Below are 24,397 nucleotides of genomic sequence, written 5' to 3'. Positions count from 1 at the left end.
TGACACTCTCTGACACTCTCTGAAACTCTCTGACACTCTCTGACACTCTCTGAAACTCTCTGACAATCTCTGACACTCTCAGACACTCTCTGGCACTCTCTGACACTTTCTGAAACTCTCTGACACTCTCGGACACTTTCTGAATCTCTCGGACACTCTCTGAATCTTTCTGAAACTCTCCGACACTCTGTGACACTCTCTGAAACTTTCTGGCACACTCTGACACTCTCTGAAGATCTCGGAAACTCTCTGAAAATCTCTGACACTCTCTGAAACTCTGTGACACTCTCTGAAACACTCTGACACTCTCTGACACTCTCCGGCACTCTCAGAATCTGTCAGAAACTCTCAGGCACTCTTTGACACTCTTTGACGCTCTCAGACAGTGTCTGACTCTCTCTGAAACTCTCTGAAACTCTCTGACACTCTCTGACACTCCCTGATACTCTCTGAAGCTTTCTGAAACTCTCTGACACTCTGTGACACCCTCTGAAAATCTCTGAAACTCTCGGACAATCTCTGAATCTTTCTGACACTCTCTGAAACACTCTGAAACTCTTTGTAACTCTCTGACACTCTCAGAAACTCTCAGAAGCTCACTGAAACTCTCTAACACTCTCTGAAACTCTCAGACACTCTCTGACACTATCTGACACTTTCTGAATCTCTCGGACACTCTCTGAATCTCTCTGAAACTCTCCGACACTCTGTGACACTCTCTGAAACTTTCTGGCACTCTCTGACACTCTCTGAAGATCTCTGGCACTCTCTGACAATCTCTGACACTCTCTGAAAGTCTGTGACACTCTCTGAAAGACTCTGACACTCTCTTACACTCTCAGACACTCTCTGACACTCTCTGACACTTTCTGAAACTCTCTGACACTATCTGACTCTTTCTGAAACTCTCGGACACTCTCTGACACACTCTGCAACTCTATGACACTCTCTGACACTCTCTGACACTCTCTGAATCTCTCGGAATAGCTCTGACACTCTGTGACACTCTCTGAAACTCTCTGAAACTCCCTGACACTCTCTGACTCTCTCTGAAACTTTCTGACACTCTCTGACACTCTCTGAACATCTCTGAAACTCTCTGAAAATCTCTGACACTCTCTGACACTCTCTGAACATCTCTGAAACTCTCTGAAAATCTCTGACACTCTCTGACACTCTGTGACACTGTCAGATACTCTCTGACTCTTTCAGACACACTCCGACACACTCAGAAACTCTCAGAAACCCTCTGGAACTCTGACACTCTCAGAAAGTCTCTGAAACACTCTGACACTCTCTGAAACTCTCTGACACTCTCTGACGCTCTCTGACGCGCTCTGAAACTCTGTGACACACTTTGACACTCTCTGACACTCACTGACTCTCTCTGAAACTCTCTGACACTCTCTGAAACTCTCTGAAACTGTCCGACAATCTCTGGCAATCTCTGACACTCTCTGAATCTCTCTGAATCACTCTGACACTCTGTGACACTCTCTGAAACTCTCTGACACTCTCTGAAACTTTCTGACACTCTCTGAAACTCTCTGAAGCTCTCTGAAACTCTCTGAAACTCTCTGACACTCTCTGACACTCTCTGAAACTCTCTGAAACTCTCTGACACTCTCTGACACTCTCTGACACTCTCTGAAACTCTCTGACAATCTCTGGCACTCTCAGACACTCTCAGACACTCTCTGAAGATCTCTGAAACTATCTGACACTATGTGACACTTTCTGAATCTCTCGGACACTCTCTGACACTCTGTGACACTCTCAGATACTCTCTGACTCCCACAGACACACTTCGACACACTCAGAAACTCTCAGAAACTCTCTGGCACTCTCTGACATTCTCAGAAACGCTCTGAAACTCTTTGACAATCTCTGAAACTCTCTGAAACTCCCTGACACTCTCTGACTCTCTCTGAAACTTTCTGACACTCTCTGACACTCTCTGAACATCTCTGAAACTCTCTGAAAATCTCTGACACTCTCTGACACTCTCTGAACATCTCTGAAACTCTCTGAAAATCTCTGACACTCTCTGACACTCTGTGACACTGTCAGATACTCTCTGACTCTTTCAGACACACTCCGACACTCTCAGAAACTCTCAGAAACCCTCTGGAACTCTGACACTCTCAGAAAGTCTCTGAAACACTCTGACACTCTCTGAAACTCTCTGACACTCTCTGACGCTCTCTGACGCGCTCTGAAACTCTGTGACACACTTTGACACTCTCTGACACTCACTGACTCTCTCTGAAACTCTCTGACACTCTCTGAAACTCTCTGAAACTGTCCGACAATCTCTGGCAATCTCTGACACTCTCTGAATCTCTCTGAATCACTCTGACACTCTGTGACACTCTCTGAAACTCTCTGACACTCTCTGAAACTTTCTGACACTCTCTGACACTCTCTGAAACTATCTGACAATCTCTGGCACTCTCAGACACTCTCAGACACTCTCTGAAGATCTCTGAAACTATCTGACACTATGTGACACTTTCTGAATCTCTCGGACACTCTCTGACACTCTGTGACACTCTCAGATACTCTCTGACTCCCGCAGACACACTTCGACACACTCAGAAACTCTCAGAAACTCTCTGGCACTCTCTGACATTCTCAGAAACTCTCTGAAACTCTTTGACAATCTCTGAAACTCTCTGAAAATCTCTGACACTCTCTGACACTCTGTGACACTCTCAGATACTCTCTGACTCTCTCAGACACACTCCGACATACTCAGAAACTCTCTGGAACTCTCTGACACTCTCAGAAAGTCTCTGAAACTCTCTGACTCTCTCTGAAACCCTCTGACACTCTCTGACGCTCTCTGACACTCTCTGAAACTCTGTGACACTCTTTGACACTCTCTGACACTCACTGACTCTCTCTGAAACTCTCTGACACTCTCTGAAACTCTCTGAAACTGTCTGACACTCTCTGACAATCTCAGACACTCTCTGAATCTCTCTGAATCACTCTGACACTCTGTGACACTCTCTGAAACTCTCTGACACTCTCTGAAACTTTCTGACACTCTCTGAAACTCTCTGAAACTCTCTGACACTCTCTGACACTCCCTGACACTCTCTGAAGCTTTCTGAAACTCTCTGACACTCTGTGACACCCTCTGAAACTCTTTGAAACTCTCGGACATTCTCTGAAACTTTCTGACACTCTCTGAAACACTCTGAAACTCTTTGTAACTCTCTGACACTCTCAGAAACTCTCAGAAGCTCACTGAAACTCTCTGACACTCTCTGAAACTCTCAGACACTCTCAGACACTCTCTGACACTCTCTGACACTATCTGTGACTCTCTGAAACTCTCTGCCACTCTCTGAAATTCTCTGAAACTCTCTGACACTATCTGACACTTTCTGAATCTCTCGGACACTCTCTGAATCTCTCTGAAACTCTCCGACACTCTGTGACACTCTCTGAAACTTTCTGGCACTCTCTGACACTCTCTGAAGATCTCTGGCACTCTCTGACAATCTCTGACACTCTCTGAAAGTCTGTGACACTCTCTGAAAGACTCTGACACTCTCTTACACTCTCAGACACTCTCTGACACTCTCTGACACTTTCTGAAACTCTTTGACACTATCTGACTCTTTCTGAAACTCTCGGACACTCTCTGACACACTCTGCAACTCTATGACACTCTGTGACACTCTCTGACACTCTCTGAATCTCTCGGAAAAGCTCTGACACTCTGTGACACTCTCTGAAACTCTCTGAAACTCCCTGACACTCTCTGACTCTCTCTGAAACTTTCTGACACTCTCTGACACTCTCTGAAACTCTCTGAAACTCTCTGAAAATCTCTGACACTCTCTGACACTCTCTGAACATCTCTGAAACTCTCTGAAAATCTCTGACACTCTGTGACACTGTCAGATACTCTCTGACTCTTTCAGACACACTCCGACACACTCAGAAACTCTCAGAAACCCTTTGGAACTCTGACACTCTCAGAAAGTCTCTGAAACACTCTGACACTCTCTGAAACTCTCTGACACTCTCTGACGCTCTCTGACACTCTCTGAAACTCTCTGACACTCTCTGAAACTCTCTGAAACTGTCTGACAATCTCTGGCAATCTCTGACACTCTCTGAATCTCTCTGAATCACTCTGACACTCTGTGACACTCTCTGAAACTCTCTGACACTCTCTGAAACTTTCTGACACTCTCTGAAACTCTCTGAAGCTATCTGAAACTCTCTGAAACTCTCTGACACTCTCTGACACTCTCTGAAACTCTCTGAAACTCTCTGACACTCTCTGACACTCTCTGAAACTCTCTGACAATCTCTGGCACTCTCAGACACTCTCAGACACTCTCTGAAGATCTCTGAAACTCTCTGACACTATCTGACACTTTCTGAATCTCTCGGACACTCTCTGAATCTCTCTGAAACTCTCCGACACTCTGTGACACTCTCTGAAACTTTCTGGCACTCTCTGACACTCTCTGAAGATCTCTGAAACTCTCTGAAAATCTCTGACACTCTCTGAAACTCTGTGAAACTCTCTGAAACACTCTGACACTATCTGACACTTTCTGAATCTCTCTGACACTATCTGACACTTTCTGAAACTCTCGGACACTCTCTGACACACTCTGAAACTCTGTGTCACTCTGTGACACTCTCTGAAACTCTCTGACACTCTCTGAATCTCTTTGAAACTCTCTGACACTGTGTGACACTCTGTAACTCTCTGAAACTCCCGGACACTCTCTGACACTCTCTGAAACTTTCTGACACTCTCTGACACTCTCTGAACATCTCTGAAACTCTCTGAAAATCTCTGACACTCTCTGACACTCTGTGACACTCTCAGATACTCTCTGCCTCCCGCAGACACACTTCGACACACTCAGAAACTCTCAGAAACTCTCTGGCACTCTCTGACACTCTCTGAAACTCTCTGACACTCTCTGACAATCTCTGACACTCTCTGAAACTCTTTGACACTCTTTGACACTCTCAGACACTGTCTGACTCTCTTTGAAACTCTCTGACACTCTCTGACACTCCCTGACACTCTGAAACTCTCTGACACTCTCTGACACTCTCTGAAACTCTTTGACACTCTTTGACAATCTCAGACACTATCTGACGCTATCTGAAACTCTCTGACACTCTCTGACACTCCCTGACACTGTCTGAAGCTCTCTGACACTCTCTGACACTCTCTGAAACTCTCTGAAACTCTCTGACACTCTCTGACACTCTCTGAAACTCTCTGACAATCTCTGACACTCTCAGACACTCTCTGACACTCTCTGACACTTTCTGAAACTCTCTGACACTATCTGACACTTTCTGAATCTCTCGGACACTCTCTGAATCTCTCTGAAACTCTCCGACACTCTGTGACACTCTCTGAAACTTTCTGGCACTCTCTGAAACTCTCTGAAGCTCTCTGAAACTCTCTGAAACTCTCTGACACTCTCTGAAACTCTCTGAAACTCTCTGACACTCTCTGAGACTCTCTGAAACTCTCTGACAATCTCTGGCCCTCTCAGACACTCTCAGACACTCTCTGAAGATCTCTGAAACTCTCTGACACTATCTGACTCTTTCTGAAACTCTCGGGCACTCTCTGACACACTGTGCAACTCTATGACACTATGTGACAGTCTCTGACACTCTCTGAATCTCTCTGAAACTCTCCGACACTCTGTGACACTCTCTGAAACTTTCTGGCACACTCTGACACTCTCTGAAGATTTCTGAAACACTCTGAAAATCTCTGACACTCTCTGAAACTCTCTGACACTCACTGACACTCTGTGGCACTCACTGACACTCTCTGAAGATCTCTGAAACTCTCTGAAAATCTCTGACACTCTCTGAAACTCTGTGACACTCTCTGAAACACTCTGACACTCTCTGACACTCTCCGGCACACTCAGAAACTGTCAGAAACTCTCAGGCACTCTCTGACACTCTCAGAAATTCTCTGAAACTTTCTGACACTCTCTGAAACCCTCTGACACTCTCCGACACTCTCTGACACTCTCTGAAACTCTTTGACACTCTTTGACACTCTTTGACACTCTCAGGCACTGTCTGACTCTCCCTGAAACTCTCTGAAACTATCTGACACTCTCTGACACTCCCTGACACTCTCTGAAGCTTTCTGAAACTCTCTGACACTCTGTGACACCCTCTGAAACTCTCTGAAACTCTCGGACAATCTCTGAAACTTTCTGACACTCTCTGAAACACTCTGAAAATCTTTGTAACTCTCTGACACTCTCAGAAACTCTCAGAGGCTCACTGAAACTCTCTGACACTCTCTGAAACTCTCAGACACTCTCTGACACTATCTGACACTTTCTGAATCTCTCGGACACTCTCTGAATCTCTCTGACACTCTCCGACACTCTCTGACACTCTCTGAAGATGTCTGGCACTCTCTGAAAATCTCTGACACTCTCTGAAACTCTGTGACACTCTCTGAAAGACTCTGAAACTCTCTTACACTCTCAGACACTCTCTGACACTCTCTGACACTTTCTGAAACTCTCTGACACTATCTGACTCTTTCTGAAACTCTCGGACACTCTCTGACACACTCTGCAACTCTATGACACTCTGTGACACTCTCTGACACTCTCTGAATCTCTCGGAAAAGCTCTGACACTCTGTGACACTCTCTGAAACTCTCTGAAACTCCCTGACACTCTCTGACTCTCTCTGAAACTTTCTGACACTCTCTGACACTCTCTGAACATCTCTGAAACACTCTGAAAAACTCTGACACTCTCTGACACTCTCTGAACATCTCTGAAACTCTCTGAAAATCTCTGACACTCTCTGAAACTTTCTGGCACTCTCTGAAACTCTCTGAAGCTCTCTGAAACTCTCTGAAACTCTCTGACACTCTCTGAAACTCTCTGAAACTCTCTGACACTCTCTGAGACTCTCTGACACTCTCTGACACTCTCTGAACATCTCTGAAACTCTCCGACACTCTGTGACACTCTCTGAAACTTTCTGGCACTCTCTGAAACTCTCTGAAGCTCTCTGAAACTCTCTGAAACTCTCTGACACTCTCTGAAACTCTCTGAAACTCTCTGACACTCTCTGAGACTCTCTGAAACTCTCTGACAATCTCTGGCCCTCTCAGACACTCTCAGACACTCTCTGAAGATCTCTGAAACTCTCTGACACTATCTGACTCTTTCTGAAACTCTCGGGCACTCTCTGACACACTGTGCAACTCTATGACACTATGTGACAGTCTCTGACACTCTCTGAATCTCTCTGAAACTCTCCGACACTCTGTGACACTCTCTGAAACTTTCTGGCACACTCTGACACTCTCTGAAGATTTCTGAAACACTCTGAAAATCTCTGACACTCTCTGAAACTCTCTGACACTCACTGACACTCTGTGGCACTCACTGACACTCTCTGAAGATCTCTGAAACTCTCTGAAAATCTCTGACACTCTCTGAAACTCTGTGACACTCTCTGAAACACTCTGACACTCTCTGACACTCTCCGGCACACTCAGAAACTGTCAGAAACTCTCAGGCACTCTCTGACACTCTCAGAAATTCTCTGAAACTTTCTGACACTCTCTGAAACCCTCTGACACTCTCCGACACTCTCTGACACTCTCTGAAACTCTTTGACACTCTTTGACACTCTTTGACACTCTCAGGCACTGTCTGACTCTCCCTGAAACTCTCTGAAACTCTCTGACACTCTCTGACACTCCCTGACACTCTCTGAAGCTTTCTGAAACTCTCTGACACTCTGTGACACCCTCTGAAACTCTCTGAAACTCTCGGACAATCTCTGAAACTTTCTGACACTCTCTGAAACACTCTGAAAATCTTTGTAACTCTCTGACACTCTCAGAAACTCTCAGAGGCTCACTGAAACTCTCTGACACTCTCTGAAACTCTCAGACACTCTCTGACACTATCTGACACTTTCTGAATCTCTCGGACACTCTCTGAATCTCTCTGACACTCTCCGACACTCTCTGACACTCTCTGAAGATGTCTGGCACTCTCTGAAAATCTCTGACACTCTCTGAAACTCTGTGACACTCTCTGAAAGACTCTGAAACTCTCTTACACTCTCAGACACTCTCTGACACTCTCTGACACTTTCTGAAACTCTCTGACACTATCTGACTCTTTCTGAAACTCTCGGACACTCTCTGACACACTCTGCAACTCTATGACACTCTGTGACACTCTCTGACACTCTCTGAATCTCTCGGAAAAGCTCTGACACTCTGTGACACTCTCTGAAACTCTCTGAAACTCCCTGACACTCTCTGACTCTCTCTGAAACTTTCTGACACTCTCTGACACTCTCTGAACATCTCTGAAACACTCTGAAAAACTCTGACACTCTCTGACACTCTCTGAACATCTCTGAAACTCTCTGAAAATCTCTGACACTCTCTGACACTCTGTGACTCTGTCAGATACTCTCTGACTCTTTCAGACACACTCCGACACACTCAGAAACTCTCAGAAACCCTCTGGAAGTCTGACACTCTCAGAAAGTCTCTGAAACACTCTGACACTCTCTGAAACTCTCTGACACTCTCTGACGCTCTCTGACGCGCTCTGAAACTCTGTGACACACTTTGACACTCTCTGACACTCACTGACTCTCTCTGAAACTCTCTGACACTCTCTGAAACTCTCTGAAACTGTCCGACAATCTCGGGCAGTCTCTGACACTCTCTGAATCTCTCTGAATCACTCTGACACTTTGTGACACTCTCTGAAACTCTCTGACACTCTCTGAAACTTTCTGACACTCTCTGAAACTCTCTGAAGCTCTCTGAAACTCTCTGAAACTCTCTGACACTCTCTGACACTCTCTGAAACTCTCTGAAACTCTCTGACACTCTCTGACACTCTCTGACACTCTCTGAAACTCTCTGACAATCTCTGGCACTCTCAGACACTCTCAGACACTCTCTGAAGATCTCTGAAACTATCTGACACTATGTGACACTTTCTGAATCTCTCGGACACTCTCTGAATCTCTCTGAAACTCTCCGACAGTCTGTGACACACTCTGAAACTTTCTCGCACTCTCTGACACTCTCTGAAGATCTCTGAAACTCTCTGAAAATCTCTGACACTCTCTGAAACTCTGTGAAACTCTCTGAAACACTCTGACACTCTCTGAATCTCTCTGAAACTCTCTGACACTCTGTGACACTCTGTAACTCTCTGAAACTCCCTGACACTCTCTGACACTCTCTGACACTTTCTGAAACTCTCTGACAGTATCTGACACTTTCTGAAACTCTCGGACACTCTCTGACACACGATGCAACTCTGTGTCACACTGTGACACTCTCTGACACTCTCTGACACTCTCTGAATCTCTCTGAAACTCTCTGACACTCTGTGACACTCTGTAACTCTCTGAAACTCCCTGACACTCTCTGACACTCTCTGAAACATTCTGACACTCTCTGACACTCTCTGAACATCTCTGAAACTCTCTGAAAATCTCTGACACTCTCCGACACTCCGTGACACTCTCTGAAACTTTCTGGCACTCTCTGACACTCTCTGAAGATCTCTGAAATTCTCTGAAAATCTCTGACACTCTCTGAAACTCTGTGACACTCTCTGAAACACTTTGACACTCTCTGACACTCTCCGGCACACTCAGAAACTGTCAGAAACTCTCAGGCACTCTCTGACACTCTCAGAAATTCTCTGAAACTCTCTGACACTCTCTGAAACCCTCTGACACTCTCTGACACTCTCTGACACTCTCTGAAACTCTCTGAAAATCTCTGACACTCTCTGACACTCTCTGAACATCTCTGAAACTCTCTGAAAATCTCTGACACTCTCTGACACTCTGTGACACTGTCAGATACTCTCTGACTCTTTCAGACACACTCCGACACACTCAGAAACTCTCAGAAACCCTCTGGAACTCTGACACTCTCAGAAAGTCTCTGAAACACTCTGACACTCTCTGAAACTCTCTGACACTCTCTGACGCTCTCTGACACTCTCTGAAACTCTCTGACACTCTGTGACACTCTCTGAAACTCTCTGACACTCTCTGAAACTTTCTGACACTCTCTGAAACTCTCTGAAGCTATCTGAAACTCTCTGAAACTCTCTGACACTCTCTGACACTCTCTGAAACTCTCTGAAACTCTCTGACACTCTCTGACACTCTCTGAAACTCTCTGACAATCTCTGGCACTCTCAGACACTCTCAGACACTCTCTGAAGATCTCTGAAACTCTCTGACACTATCTGACACTTTCTGAATCTCTCGGACACTCTCTGAATCTCTCTGAAACTCTCCGACACTCTGTGACACTCTCTGAAACTTTCTGGCACTCTCTGACACTCTCTGAAGATCTCTGAAACTCTCTGAAAATCTCTGACACTCTCTGAAACTCTGTGAAACTCTCTGAAACACTCTGACACTATCTGACACTTTCTGAATCTCTCTGACACTATCTGACACTATCTGAAACTCTCGGACACTCTCTGACACACTCTGAAACTCTGTGTCACTCTGTGACACTCTCTGAAACTCTCTGACACTCTCTGAATCTCTTTGAAACTCTCTGACACTGTGTGACACTCTGTAACTCTCTGAAACTCCCGGACACTCTCTGACACTCTCTGAAACTTTCTGACACTCTCTGACACTCTCTGAACATCTCTGAAACTCTCTGAAAATCTCTGACACTCTCTGACACTCTGTGACACTCTCAGATACTCTCTGCCTCCCGCAGACACACTTCGACACACTCAGAAACTCTCAGAAACTCTCTGGCACTCTCTGACACTCTCTGAAACTCTCTGACACTCTCTGACAATCTCTGACACTCTCTGAAACTCTTTGACACTCTTTGACACTCTCAGACACTGTCTGACTCTCTTTGAAACTCTCTGACACTCTCTGACACTCCCTGACACTCTCTGAAACTCTCTGACACTCTCTGACACTCTCTGAAACTCTTTGACACTCTTTGACAATCTCAGACACTATCTGACTCTATCTGAAACTCTCTGACACTCTCTGACACTCCCTGACACTGTCTGAAGCTCTCTGACACTCTCTGACACTCTCTGAAACTTTCTGAAACTCTCTGACACTCTCTGACACTCTCTGAAACTCTCTGACAATCTCTGACACTCTCAGACACTCTCTGACACTCTCTGACACTTTCTGAAACTCTCTGACACTATCTGACACTTTCTGAATCTCTCGGACACTCTCGGAATCTCTCTGAAACTCTCCGACACTCTGTGACACTCTCTGAAACTTTCTGACACTCTCTGACACTCTCTGAAGATCTCTGAAATTCTCTGAAAATCTCTGACACTCTCTGAAACTCTGTGACACTCTCTGAAAGACTCTGACACTCTCTTACACTCTCAGACACTCTCTGACACTGTCAGATACTCTCTGACTCTTTCAGACACACTCCGACACACTCAGAAACTCTCAGAAACCCTCTGGAACTCTGACATTCTCAGAAAGTCTCTGAAACACTCTGACACTCTCTGAAACTCACTGACACTCTCTGACGCTCTCTGACACTCTCTGAAACTCTCTGACACTCTGTGACACTCTCTGAAACTCTCTGACACTCTCTGAAACTTTCTGACACTCTCTGAAACTCTCTGAAGCTATCTGAAACTCTCTGAAACTCTCTGACACTCTCTGACACTCTCTGAAACTCTCTGAAACTCTCTGACACTCTCTGACACTCTCTGAAACTCTCTGACAATCTCTGGCACTCTCAGACACTCTCAGACACTCTCTGAAGATCTCTGAAACTCTCTGACACTATCTGACACTTTCTGAATCTCTCGGACAATCTCTGAATCTCTCTGAAACTCTCCGACACTCTGTGACACTCTCTGAAACTTTCTGGCACTCTCTGACACTCTCTGAAGATCTCTGAAACTCTCTGAAAATCTCTGACACTCTCTGAAACTCTGTGAAACTCTCTGAAACACTCTGACACTATCTGACACTTTCTGAATCTCTCTGACACTATCTGACACTATCTGAAACTCTCGGACACTCTCTGACACACTCTGAAACTCTGTGTCACTCTGTGACACTCTCTGAAACTCTCTGACACTCTCTGAATCTCTTTGAAACTCTCTGACACTGTGTGACACTCTGTAACTCTCTGAAACTCCCGGACACTCTCTGACAATCTCTGAAACTTTCTGACACTCTCTGACACTCTCTGAACATCTCTGAAACTCTCTGAAAATCTCTGACACTCTCTGACACTCTGTGACACTCTCAGATACTCTCTGCCTCCCGCAGACACACTTCGACACACTCAGAAACTCTCAGAAACTCTCTGGCACTCTCTGACACTCTCTGAAACTCTCTGACACTCTCTGACAATCTCTGACACTCTCTGAAACTCTTTGACACTCTTTGACACTCTCAGACACTGTCTGACTCTCTTTGAAACTCTCTGACACTCTCTGACACTCCCTGACACTCTCTGAAACTCTCTGACACTCTCTGACACTCTCTGAAACTCTCTGACACTATCTGACACTTTCTGAATCTCTCGGACACTCTCGGAATCTCTCTGAAACTCTCCGACACTCTGTGACACTCTCTGAAACTTTCTGGCACTCTCTGACACTCTCTGAAGATCTCTGAAATTCTCTGAAAATCTCTGACACTCTCTGAAACTCTGTGACACTCTCTGACACTCTCCGGCACACTCAGAAACTGTCAGAAACTCTAAGGCACTCTCTGACACTCTCAGAAATGCTCTGAAGCTCTCAGACACTCTCTGAAACCCTCGGACACTCTCTGACACTCTCTGACACTCTCTGAAACTCTTTGACACTCTTTGACACTCTCAGACACTGTCTGACTCTCTCTGAAACTCTCTGAAACTCTCTGACACTCTCTGACACTCCCTGACACTCTCTGAAGCTTTCTGAAACTCTCGGACACTCTGTGACACCCTCTGAAACTCTCTGAAACTCTCGGACACTCTCTGAAACTTTCCGACACTCTCTGAAACTCTCTGAAACCCTTTGTAACTCTCTGACACTCTCAGAAACTCTCAGAAGCTCACTGAAACTCTCTGACACTCTCTGACACTCTCTGAAACTCTCAGACAATCTCAGACACTCTCTGACACTCTCTGACACTATCTGAGTCTCTCTGAAACTCTCTGACGCGCTCTGAAATACTCTGAAACTCTCTGACACTCTCTGACATTCTCTGAAACTCTCTGGCACTCTCTGACACTCTCCGACACTCTCTGACACTCTGTGACACTTTCTGAAACTCTCTGACACTATCTGACACTGTCTGAATCTCTCGGACACTCTCTGAATCTCTCTGAAACTCTCCGACACTCTGTGACACTCTCTGAAACTTTCTGGCACTCTCTGACACTCTCTGAAGATCTCTGGCACTCTCTGAAAATCTCTGACACTCTCTGAAACTCTGTGACACTCTCTGAAAGACTCTGACACTCTCTGACACTCTCAGACACTGTCTGACTCTCTCTGAAACTCTCTGACACTCTCTGAAACTCTCTGAAACTCTCCGACACTCTGTGACACTCTCTGAAACTTTCTGGCACTCTCTGACACTCTCTGAAGATCTCTGAAACTCTCTGAAAATCTCTGACACTCTCTGAAACTCTCTGACACTCACTGACGCTCTGTGGCACTCACTGACACTCTCTGAAGATCTCTGAAACTCTCTGAAAATCTCTGACACTCTCTGAAACTCTGTGACACTCTCTGAAAGACTCTGACACTCTCTGACACTCTCAGACACTGTCTGACTCTCTCTGAAACTCTCTGACACTCTCAGGCACTGTCTGACTCTCTCTGAAACTCTCTGACACTCTCTGACACTCCCTGACACTCTCTGAAACTCTCTGACACTCTCTGACACTCTCTGAAACTCTTTGACACCCTTTGACAATCTCAGACACTGTCTGACTCTATCTGAAACTCTCTGACACTCTATGACACTCCCTGACACTGTCTGAAGCTCTCTGACACTCTCTGACACTGTCTGAAACTCTCTGAAACTCTCTGACACTCTCTGAAACTCTCTGAAACACTCTGAAACTCTCTGACAATCTCTGACACTCTCAGACACTCTCTGACACTCTCTGACACTCTCTGAAACTCTCTGACACTATCTGACACTTTCTGAATCTCTCGGACAGTCTCTGAATCTCTCTGAAACTCTCCGACACTCTGTGACACTCTCTGAAACTTTCTGGCACTCTCTGACACTCTCTGAAGATCTCTGAAACTCTCTGAAAATCTCTGACACTCTCTGAAACTCTCTGACACTCACTGACACTCTGTGGCACTCACTGACACTCTCTGAAGATCTCTGAAACTCTCTGAAAATCTCTGACACTCTCTGAAACTCTGTGACACTCTCTGAAACACTCTGACACTCTCTGACACTCTCCGGCACACTCAGAAACTGTCAGAAACTCTAAGGCACTCTCTGACACTCTCAGAAATTCTCTGAAACTCACTGAAACTCTTTGACACTCTTTGACACTCTCAGACACTGTCTGACTCTCTCTGAAACTCTGTGAAACTCTCTGACACTCTCTGACACTCCCTGACACTCTCTGAAGCTTTCTGAAACTCTCTGACACTCTGTGACACCCTCTGAAACTCTCTGAAACTCTCTGACACTCTCTGAAACTTTCTGACACTCTCTGAAACTCTCTGAAACCCTTTGTAACTCTCTGACACTCTCAGCAACTCTCAGAAGCTCACTGAAACTCTCTGACACTCCCTGACACTCTCTGAAGCTTTCTGAAACTCTCTGACACTCTGTGACACCCTCTGAAACTCTCTGAAACTCTCGGACAATCTCTGAAATTTTCTGACACTCTCTGAAACACTCTGAAACTCTTTGTAACTCTCTGACACTCTCAGAAACTCTCAGAAGCTCACTGAAACTCTCTGACACTCTCTGAAACTCTCAGACACTCTCAGACACTCTCTGACACTCTCTGACACTATCTGTGACTCTCTGAAACTCTCTGACACTCTCTGAAATTCTCTGAAACTCTCTGACACTATCTGACACTTTCTGAATCTCTCGGACACTCTCTGAATCTCTCTGAAACTCTCCGACACTCAGTGACACTCTCTGAAACTTTCTGGCACTCTCTGACACTCTCTGAAGATCTCTGGCACTCTCTGACACTCTCTGAAAGTCTGTGACACTCTCTGAAAGACTCTGACACTCTCTTACACTCTCAGACACTCTCTGACACTCTCTGACACTTTCTGAAACTCTCTGACACTATCTGACTCTTTCTGAAACTCTCGGACAGTCTCTGACACACTCTGCAACTCTATGACAATCTGTGACACTCTCTGACACTCTCTGAATCTCTCGGAAAAGCTCTGACACTCTGTGACACTCTCTGAAACTCTCTGAAACTCCCTGACACTCTCTGACTCTCTCTGAAACTTTCTGACACTCTCTGACACTCTCTGAACATCTCTGAAACTCTCTGAAAATCTCTGACACTCTCTGACACTCTCTGAACATCTCTGAAACTCTCTGAAAATCTCTGACACTCTCTGACACTCTCTGACACTGTCAGATACTCTCTGACTCTTTCAGACACACTCCGACACACTCAGAAACTCTCAGAAACCCTCTGGAACTCTGACACTCTCAGAAAGTCTCTGAAACACTCTGACACTCTCTGAAACTCTCTGACACTCTCTGACGCTCTCTGACGCGCTCTGAAACTCTGTGACACACTTTGACACTCTCTGACACTCACTGACTCTCTCTGAAACTCTCTGACACTCTCTGAAACTCTCTGAAACTGTCTGACAATCTCTGGCAATCTCTGACACTCTCTGAATCTCTCTGAATCACTCTGACACTCTGTGACACTCTCTGAAACTCTCTGACACTCTGTGAAACTTTCTGACACTCTCTGAAACTCTCTGAAGCTCTCTGAAACTCTCTGAAACTCTCAGACACTCTCTGACACTCTCTGAAACTCTCTGAAACTCTCTGACACTCTCTGACACTCTCTGAAACTCTCTGACAATCTCTGGCACTCTCAGACACTCTCAGACACTCTCTGAAGATCTCTGAAACTCTCTGACACTTTCTGAATCTCTCGGACACTCTCTGAATCTCTCTGAAACTCTCCGACACTCTGTGACACTCTCTGAAACTTTCTGGCACTCTCTGACACTCTCTGAAGATCTCTGAAACTCTCTGAAAATCTCTGACACTCTCTGAAACTCTGTGAAACTCTCTGAAACACTCTGACACTATCTGACACTTTCTGAATCTCTCTGACACTATCTGACACTTTCTGAATCTCTCGGACACTCTCTGACACACTCTGAAACTCTGTGTCACTCTGTGACACTCTCTGAAACTCTCTGACACTCTCTGAATCTCTTTGAAACTCTCTGACACTGTGTGACACTCTGTAACTCTCTGAAACTCCCAGACACTCTCTGACACTCTCTGAAACTTTCTGACACTCTCTGACACTCTCTGAACATCTCTGAAACTCTCTGAAAATCTCTGACACTCTCTGACACTCTGTGACACTCTCAGATACTCTCTGCCTCCCGCAGACACACTTCGACACACTCAGAAACTCTCAGAAACTCTCTGGCACTCTCTGACACTCTCTGAAACTCTCTGACACTCTCTGACAATCTCTGACACTCTCTGAAACTCTTTGACACTCTTTGACACTCTCAGACACTGTCTGACTCTCTTTGAAACTCTCTGACACTCTCTGACACTCCCTGACACTCTCTGAAACTCTCTGACACTCTCTGACACTCTCTGACACTCTCTGAAACTCTTTGACACTCTTTGACAATCTCAGACACTATCTGACTCTATCTGAAACTCTCTGACACTCTCTGACACTCCCTGACACTGTCTGAAGCTCTCTGACACTCTCTGACACTCTCTGAAACTCTCTGAAACTCTCTGACACTCTCTGACACTCTCTGAAACTCTCTGACAATCTCTGACACTCTCAGACACTCTCTGACACTCTCTGACACTTTCTGAAACTCTCTGACACTATCTGACACTTTCTGAATCTCTCGGACACTCTCTGAATCTCTCTGAAACTCTCCGACACTCTGTGACACTCACTGAAACTTTCTGGCACTCTCTGACAATCTCTGAAGATCTCTGAAATTCTCTGAAAATCTCTGACACTCTCTGAAACTCTGTGACACTCTCTGACACTCTCCGGCACACTCAGAAACTATCAGAAACTCTAAGACACTCTCTGACACTCTCAGAAATTCTCTGAAGCTCTTTGACACTCTGACACTCTCAGACACTGTCTGACCCTCTCTGAAACTCTCTGACACTCTCTGACACTCCCTGACACTCTCTGAAGCTTTCTGAAACTCTCTGACACTCTGTGACACCCTCTGAAATTCTCTGAAACTCTCGGACACTCTCTGAAACTTTCTGACACTCTCTGAAACTCTCTGAAACCCTTTGTAACTCTCTGACACTCTCAGAAACTCTCAGAAGCTCACTGAAACTCTCTGACACTCTCTGACACTCTCTGAAACTCTCAGACACTCTCAGACACTCTCTGACACTCTCTGACACTATCTGAGACTCTCTGAAACTCTCTGACACGCTCTGAAATACTCTGAAACTCTCTGAAACTCTCTGACATTCTCTGAAACTCTCTGGCACTCTCTGACACTCTCCGACACTCTCTGACACTCTGTGACACTTTGTGAAACTCTCTGACACTATCTGACACTGTCTGAATCTCTCGGACACTCTCTGAATCTCTCTGAAACTCTCCGACACTCTGTGACACTCTCTGAAACTTTCTGGCACTCTCTGACACTCTCTGAAGATCTCTGAAACTCTCTGAAAATCTCTGACACTCTCTGAAACTCTGTGACACTCACAGACACTCTGTGGCACTCACTGACACTCTCTGAAGATCTCTGAAACTCTCTGAAAATCTCTGACACTCTCTGAAAATCTCTGACACTCTCTGAAACTCTGTGACACTCTCTGAAAGACTCTGACACTCTCTGACACTCTCAGACACTGTCTGACTCTCTCTGAAACTCTCTGACACTCTCTGAATCTCTCTGAAACTCTCCGACACTCTGTGACACTCTCTGAAACTTTCTGGCACTCTCTGACACTCTCTGAAGATCTCTGAAACTCTCTGAAAATCTCTGACACTCTCTGAAACTCTCTGACACTCACTGACACTCTGTGGCACTCACTGACACTCTCTGAAGATCTCTGAAACTCTCTGAAAATCTCTGACACTCTCTGAAACTCTGTGACACTCTCTGAAAGACTCTGACACTCTCAGGCACTGTCTGACTCTCTCTGAAACTCTCTGACACTCTCTGACACTCCCTGACACTCTCTGAAACTCTCTGACACTCTCTGACACTCTCTGAAACTCTTTGACACTCTTTGACAATCTCAGACACTGTCTGACTCTATCTGAAACTCTCTGACACTCTCTGACACTCCCTGACACTGTCTGAAGCTCTCTGACACTCTCTGACACTGTCTGAAACTCTCTGAAACTCTCTGACACTCTCTGAAACTCTCTGACAATCTCTGACATTCTCAGACACTCTCTGACACTCTCTGACACTCTCTGAAACTGTCTGACACTATCTGACACTTTCCTAATCTCTCGGACAGTCTCTGAATCTCTCTGAAACTCTCCGACACTCTGTGACACTCTCTGAAACTTTCTGGCACTCTCTGACACTCTCTGAAGATCTCTGAAACTCTCTGAAAATCTCTGACACTCTCTGAAACTCTCTGACACTCACTGACACTCTGTGGCACTCTCTGACACTCTCCGGCACACTCAGAAACTGTCAGAAACTCTAAGGCACTCTCTGACACTCTCAGAAATTCTCTGAAACTCTCTGGCACTCTCTGAAACCCTCTGACACTCTCTGACACTCTCTGAAACTCTTTGACACTCTTTGACACTCTCAGACACTGTCTGACTCTCTCTGAAACTCTCTGAAACTCTCTGACACTCTCTGACATTCCCTGACACTCTCTGAAGCTTTCTGAAACTCTCTGACACTCTGTGACACCCTCTGAAACTCTCTGAAACTCTCGGACACTCTCTGAAACTTTCTGACACTCTCTGAAACTCTCTGAAACCCTTTGTAACTCTCTGACACTCTCAGCAACTCTCAGAAGCTCACTGAAACTCTCTGACACTCTCTGAAACTCTCAGACACTCTCAGACTCTCTCTGACACTCTCTGACACTATCTGAGACTCTCTGAAACTCTCTGACACGCTCTGAAATACTCTGAAACTCTCTGACACTCTCTGACATTCTCTGAAACTCTCTGGCACTCTCTGACACTCTCAGACACTCTCTGACACTCTGTGACACTTTCTGAAACTCTCTGACACTATCTGACACTTTCTGAATCTCTCGGACACTCTCTGAATCTCTCTGAAACTCTCCGACACTCTGTGACACTCTCTGAAACTTCCTGGCAATCTCTGACACTCTCTGAAGATCTCTGAAACTCTCTGAAAATCTCTGACACTCTCTGAAACTCTCTGACACTCACTGACACTCTGTGGCACTCACTGACACTCTCTGAAGATCTCTGAAACTCTCTGAAAATCTCTGACACTCTCTGAAACTCTGTGACACTCTCTGACACTCCCTGACACTCTCTGAAACTCTCTGACAATCTCTGACACTCTCTGAAACTCTTTGACACTCTTTGACAATCTCAGACACTGTCTGACTCTATCTGAAACTCTCTGACACTCTCTGACACTCCCTGACACTGTCTGAAGCTCTCTGACACTCTCTGACACTCTCTGAAACTCTCTGAACCTCTCTGACACTCTCTGAAACTCTCTGAAACTCTCTGACAATCTCTGACACTCTCAGACACTCTCTGACACTCTCTGACACTCTCTGAAACTCTCTTACACTATCTGACACTTTCTGAATCTCTGGGACACTCTCTGAATCTCTCTGAAACTCTCCGGCACTCTGTGACACTCTCTGAAAATTTCTGCCGCTCTCTGACACTCTCTGAAGATCTCTGAAACTCTCTGAAAATCTCTGACACTCTCTGAAACTGTCTGACACTCACTGACACTCTGTGGCACTCACTGACACTCTCCGGCACACTCAGAAACTGTCAGAAACTCTCAGGCCCTCTCTGACACACTCCGAAATTCTCTGAAACTCTCTGACACTCTCTGAAACCCTCTGACACTCTCTGACACTCTCTGACACTCTCTGAACCTCTTTGACACTCTTTGACAATCTCAGACACTGTCTGACTCTCTCTGAAAATCTCTGAAACTCTCCGACACTCCCCGACATTCTCTGAATCTCTCGGACACTCTCTGAAACTTTCTGACAATCTCTGAAGCTCTCTGAAACTCTTTGTAACTCTCTGACACTCTCAGAAACTCTCAGAAGATCACTGAAACTCTCTGACACTCTCTGACACTCTCTGAAACTCTCAGACACTCTCAGACACTCTCTGACACTCTCTGACACTATCTGAGACTCTCTGAAACTCTCTGACACTCTCTGAAACTCTCTGAAACTGTCTGACAATCTCTGGCAATCTCTGACACTCTCTGAATCTCTCTGACACTCTCTGAAACTTTCTCACACTCTCTGAAACTCTCTGAAGCTCTCTGAAACTCTCTGAAACTCTCTGAAACTCTCTGACACTCTCTGAAACTCTCTGAAATTCTCTGACACTCTCTGACACTCTCTGAAACTCTCTGACAATCTCTGGCACTCTCAGACCCGCTCAGACACTCTCTGAAGATCTCTGAAACTCTCTGACACTATCTGACACTTTCTGAATCTCTCGGACACTCTCTGAATCTCTCTGAAACTCTCCGACACTCTGTGACACTCTCTGAAACTTTCTGGCACTCTCTGACACTCTCTGAAGATCTCCGAAACTCTCTGAAAATCTCTGACACTCTCTGAAACTCTGTGAAACTCTCTGAAACACTCTGACACTATCTGACACTTTCTGAAACTCTCTGACGCTATCAGACACTTTCTGAAACTCTCGGACACTCTCTGACACACTCTGAAACTCTGTGTCACTCTGTGACACTCTCTGAAACTCTCTGACACTCTCTGAATCTCTTTGAAACTCTCTGACACTGTGTGACACTCTGTAACTCTCTGAAACTCCCGGATACTCTCTGACACTCTCTGAAACTTTCTGACACTCTCTGACACTCTCTGAACATCTCTGAAACTCTCTGAAACTCTTTGACACGCTCAGACACTGTCTGACTCTCTCTGAAGCTCTCTGAATCTCTCTGACACTCACTGACACTCTGTGGCACTCACTGACACTCTCTGAAGATCTCTGAAACTCTCTGAAAATCTCTGACACTCTCTGAAACTCTGTGACACTCTCTGAAAGACTCTGACACTCTCTGACACTCTCAGACACTGTCTGACTCTCTCTGAAACTCTCTGACACTCTCTGACACTCCCTGACACTCTCTGAAAGTCTCTGACACTCTCTGAAACTCTTTCACACTCTTTGACAATCTCAGACACTGTCTGACTCTATCTGAAACTCTCTGACACTCCCTGACACTGTCTGAAGCTCTCTGACACTCTCTGACACTCTCTGAAACTCTCTGAAACTCTCTGACACTCTCTGAAACTCTCTGAAACTCTCTGACAATCTCTGACACTCTCAGACACTCTGTGAAACTCTCTGAAACTCTCTGACACTATCTGACACTTTCTGAATCTCTCGGACACTCTCTGAATCTCTCTGAAACTCTCCGACACTCTGTGACACTCTCTGAAAATTTCTGCCACTCTCTGACACTCTCTGAAGATCTCTGGCACTCTCTGAAAATCTCTGACACTCTCTGAAACTCTGTGACACTCTCTGAAAGACTCTGACACTCTCTGACGCTCTGAGACACTGTCTGACTCTCTCTGAAACTCTCCGACACTCTGTGACACTCTCTGAAACTTTCTGGCACTCTCTGACACTCTCAGAAATTCTCTGAAACTCTCTGACACTCTCTGAAACCCTCTGACACTCTCTGACACTCTCTGACACTCTCTGAAACTCTTTGACACTCTTTGACACTCTCAGACACTGTCTGACTCTCTCTGAAACTCTCTGAAACTCTCTGACACTCTCTGACACTCCCTGACACTCTCTGAAGCTTTCTGAAACTCTCTGACACTCTGTGACACCCTCTGAAACTCTCTGACACTCTCGGACACTCTCTGAAACTTTCTGACACTCTCTGAAACTCTCTGAAACCCTTTGTAACTCTCTGACACTCTCAGCAACTCTCAGAAGCTCACTGAAACTCTCTGACACTCTCTGACACTCTCTGAAACTCTCAGACACTCTCAGACACTCTCTGACACTCTCTGACACTATCTGAGACTCTCTGAAACTCTCTGACACGCTCTGAAATACTCTGAAACTCTCTGACACTCTCTGACATTCTCTGAAACTCTCTGGCACTCTCTGACACTCTCAGACACTCTCTGACACTCTGTGCCACTTTCTGAAACTCTCTGACACTATCTGACACTTTCTGAATCTCTCGGACACTCTCTGAATCTCTCTGAAACTCTCCGACACTCTGTGACACTCTCTGAAACTTTCTGGCAATCTCTGACACTCTCTGAAGATCTCTGGCACTCTCTGAAAATCTCTGACACTCTCTGAAACTCTGTGACACTCTCTGAAAGACTCTGACACTCTCTGACACTCTCAGACACTGTCTGACTCTCTCAGAAACTCTTTGACACTCTCTGAATCTCTCTGAAACTCTCCGACACTCTGTGACACTCTCTGAAACTTTCTGGCACTCTCTGACACTCTCTGAAGATCTCTGAAACTCTCTGAAAATCTCTGACACTCTCTGAAACTCTCTGACACTCACTGACACTCTGTGGCACTCACTGACACTCTCTGAAGATCTCTGAAACTCTCTGAAAATCTCTGACACTCTCTGAAACTCAGTGACACTCTCTGAAAGACTCTGGCACTCTCTGACACTCTCAGACACTGTCTGACTCTCTCTGAAACTCTCTGACACTCTCTGACACTCCCTGACACTCTGTGAAACTCTCTGACACTCTCTGACACTCTCTGACACTGTCTGACTCTATCTGAAACTCTCTGACACTCTCTGACACTCCCTGACACTGTCTGAAGCTCTCTGACACTCTCTGACACTGTCTGACTCTCTCTGAAACTCTCTGACACTCTCTGACACTCCCTGACACTCTCTGAAACTCTCTGACACTCTCTGACACTCTCTGAAACTCTTTGACACTCTTTGACAATCTCAGACACTGTCTGACTCTATCTGAAACTCTCTGACACTCTCTGACACTCCCTGACACTGTCTGAAGCTCTCTGACACTCTCTGACACTCTCTGAAACTCTCTGAAACTCTCTGACACTCTCTGAAACTCTCTGAAACTCTCTGACAATCTCTGACACTCTCAGATACTCTCTGACACTCTCTGACACTCTCTGAAACTCTCTGACACTATCTGACACTGTCTGAATCTCTCGGACACTCTCTGAATCTCTCTGAAACTCTCCGACACTCTGTGACACTCTCTGAAACTTTCTGGCACTCTCTGACACTCTCTGAAGATCTCTGGCACTCTGAAAATCTCTGACACTCTCTGAAACTCTGTGACACTCTCTGAAAGACTCTGACACTCTCTGACACTCTCAGACACTGTCTGACTCTCTCTGAAACTCTCTGACACTCTCTGAATCTCTCTGAAACTCTCCGACACTCTGTGACACTCTCTGAAACTTTCTGGCACTCTCTGACACTCTCTGAAGATCTCTGAAACTCTCTGAAAATCTCTGACACTCTCTGAAACTCTCTGACACTCACTGACACTCTGTGGCACTCACTGACACTCTCTGAAGATCTCTGAAACTCTCTGAAAATCTCTGACACTCTCTGAAACTCTGTGACACTCTCTGAAAGACTCTGACACTCTCTGACACTCTCAGGCACTGTCTGACTCTCTCTGAAACTCTCTGACACTCTCTGACACTCCCTGACACTCTCTGAAACTCTCTGACACTCTCTGACACTCTCTGAAACTCTATGACACTCTTTGACAATCTCAGACACTGTCTGACTCTATCTGAAACTCTCTGACACTCTCTGACACTCCCTGACACTGTCTGAAGCTCTCCGACACTCTCTGACACTGTCTGAAACTCTTTGAAACTCTCTGACACTCTCTGAAAATCTCTGAAACTCTCTGACAATCTCTGACACTCTCA

This window comes from Heterodontus francisci, chromosome 34 (genome assembly GCF_036365525.1).
Source record: "Heterodontus francisci isolate sHetFra1 chromosome 34, sHetFra1.hap1, whole genome shotgun sequence".
NCBI lineage: Eukaryota > Metazoa > Chordata > Chondrichthyes > Heterodontiformes > Heterodontidae > Heterodontus > Heterodontus francisci.
This window is presented reverse-complemented; position numbering follows the sequence as displayed.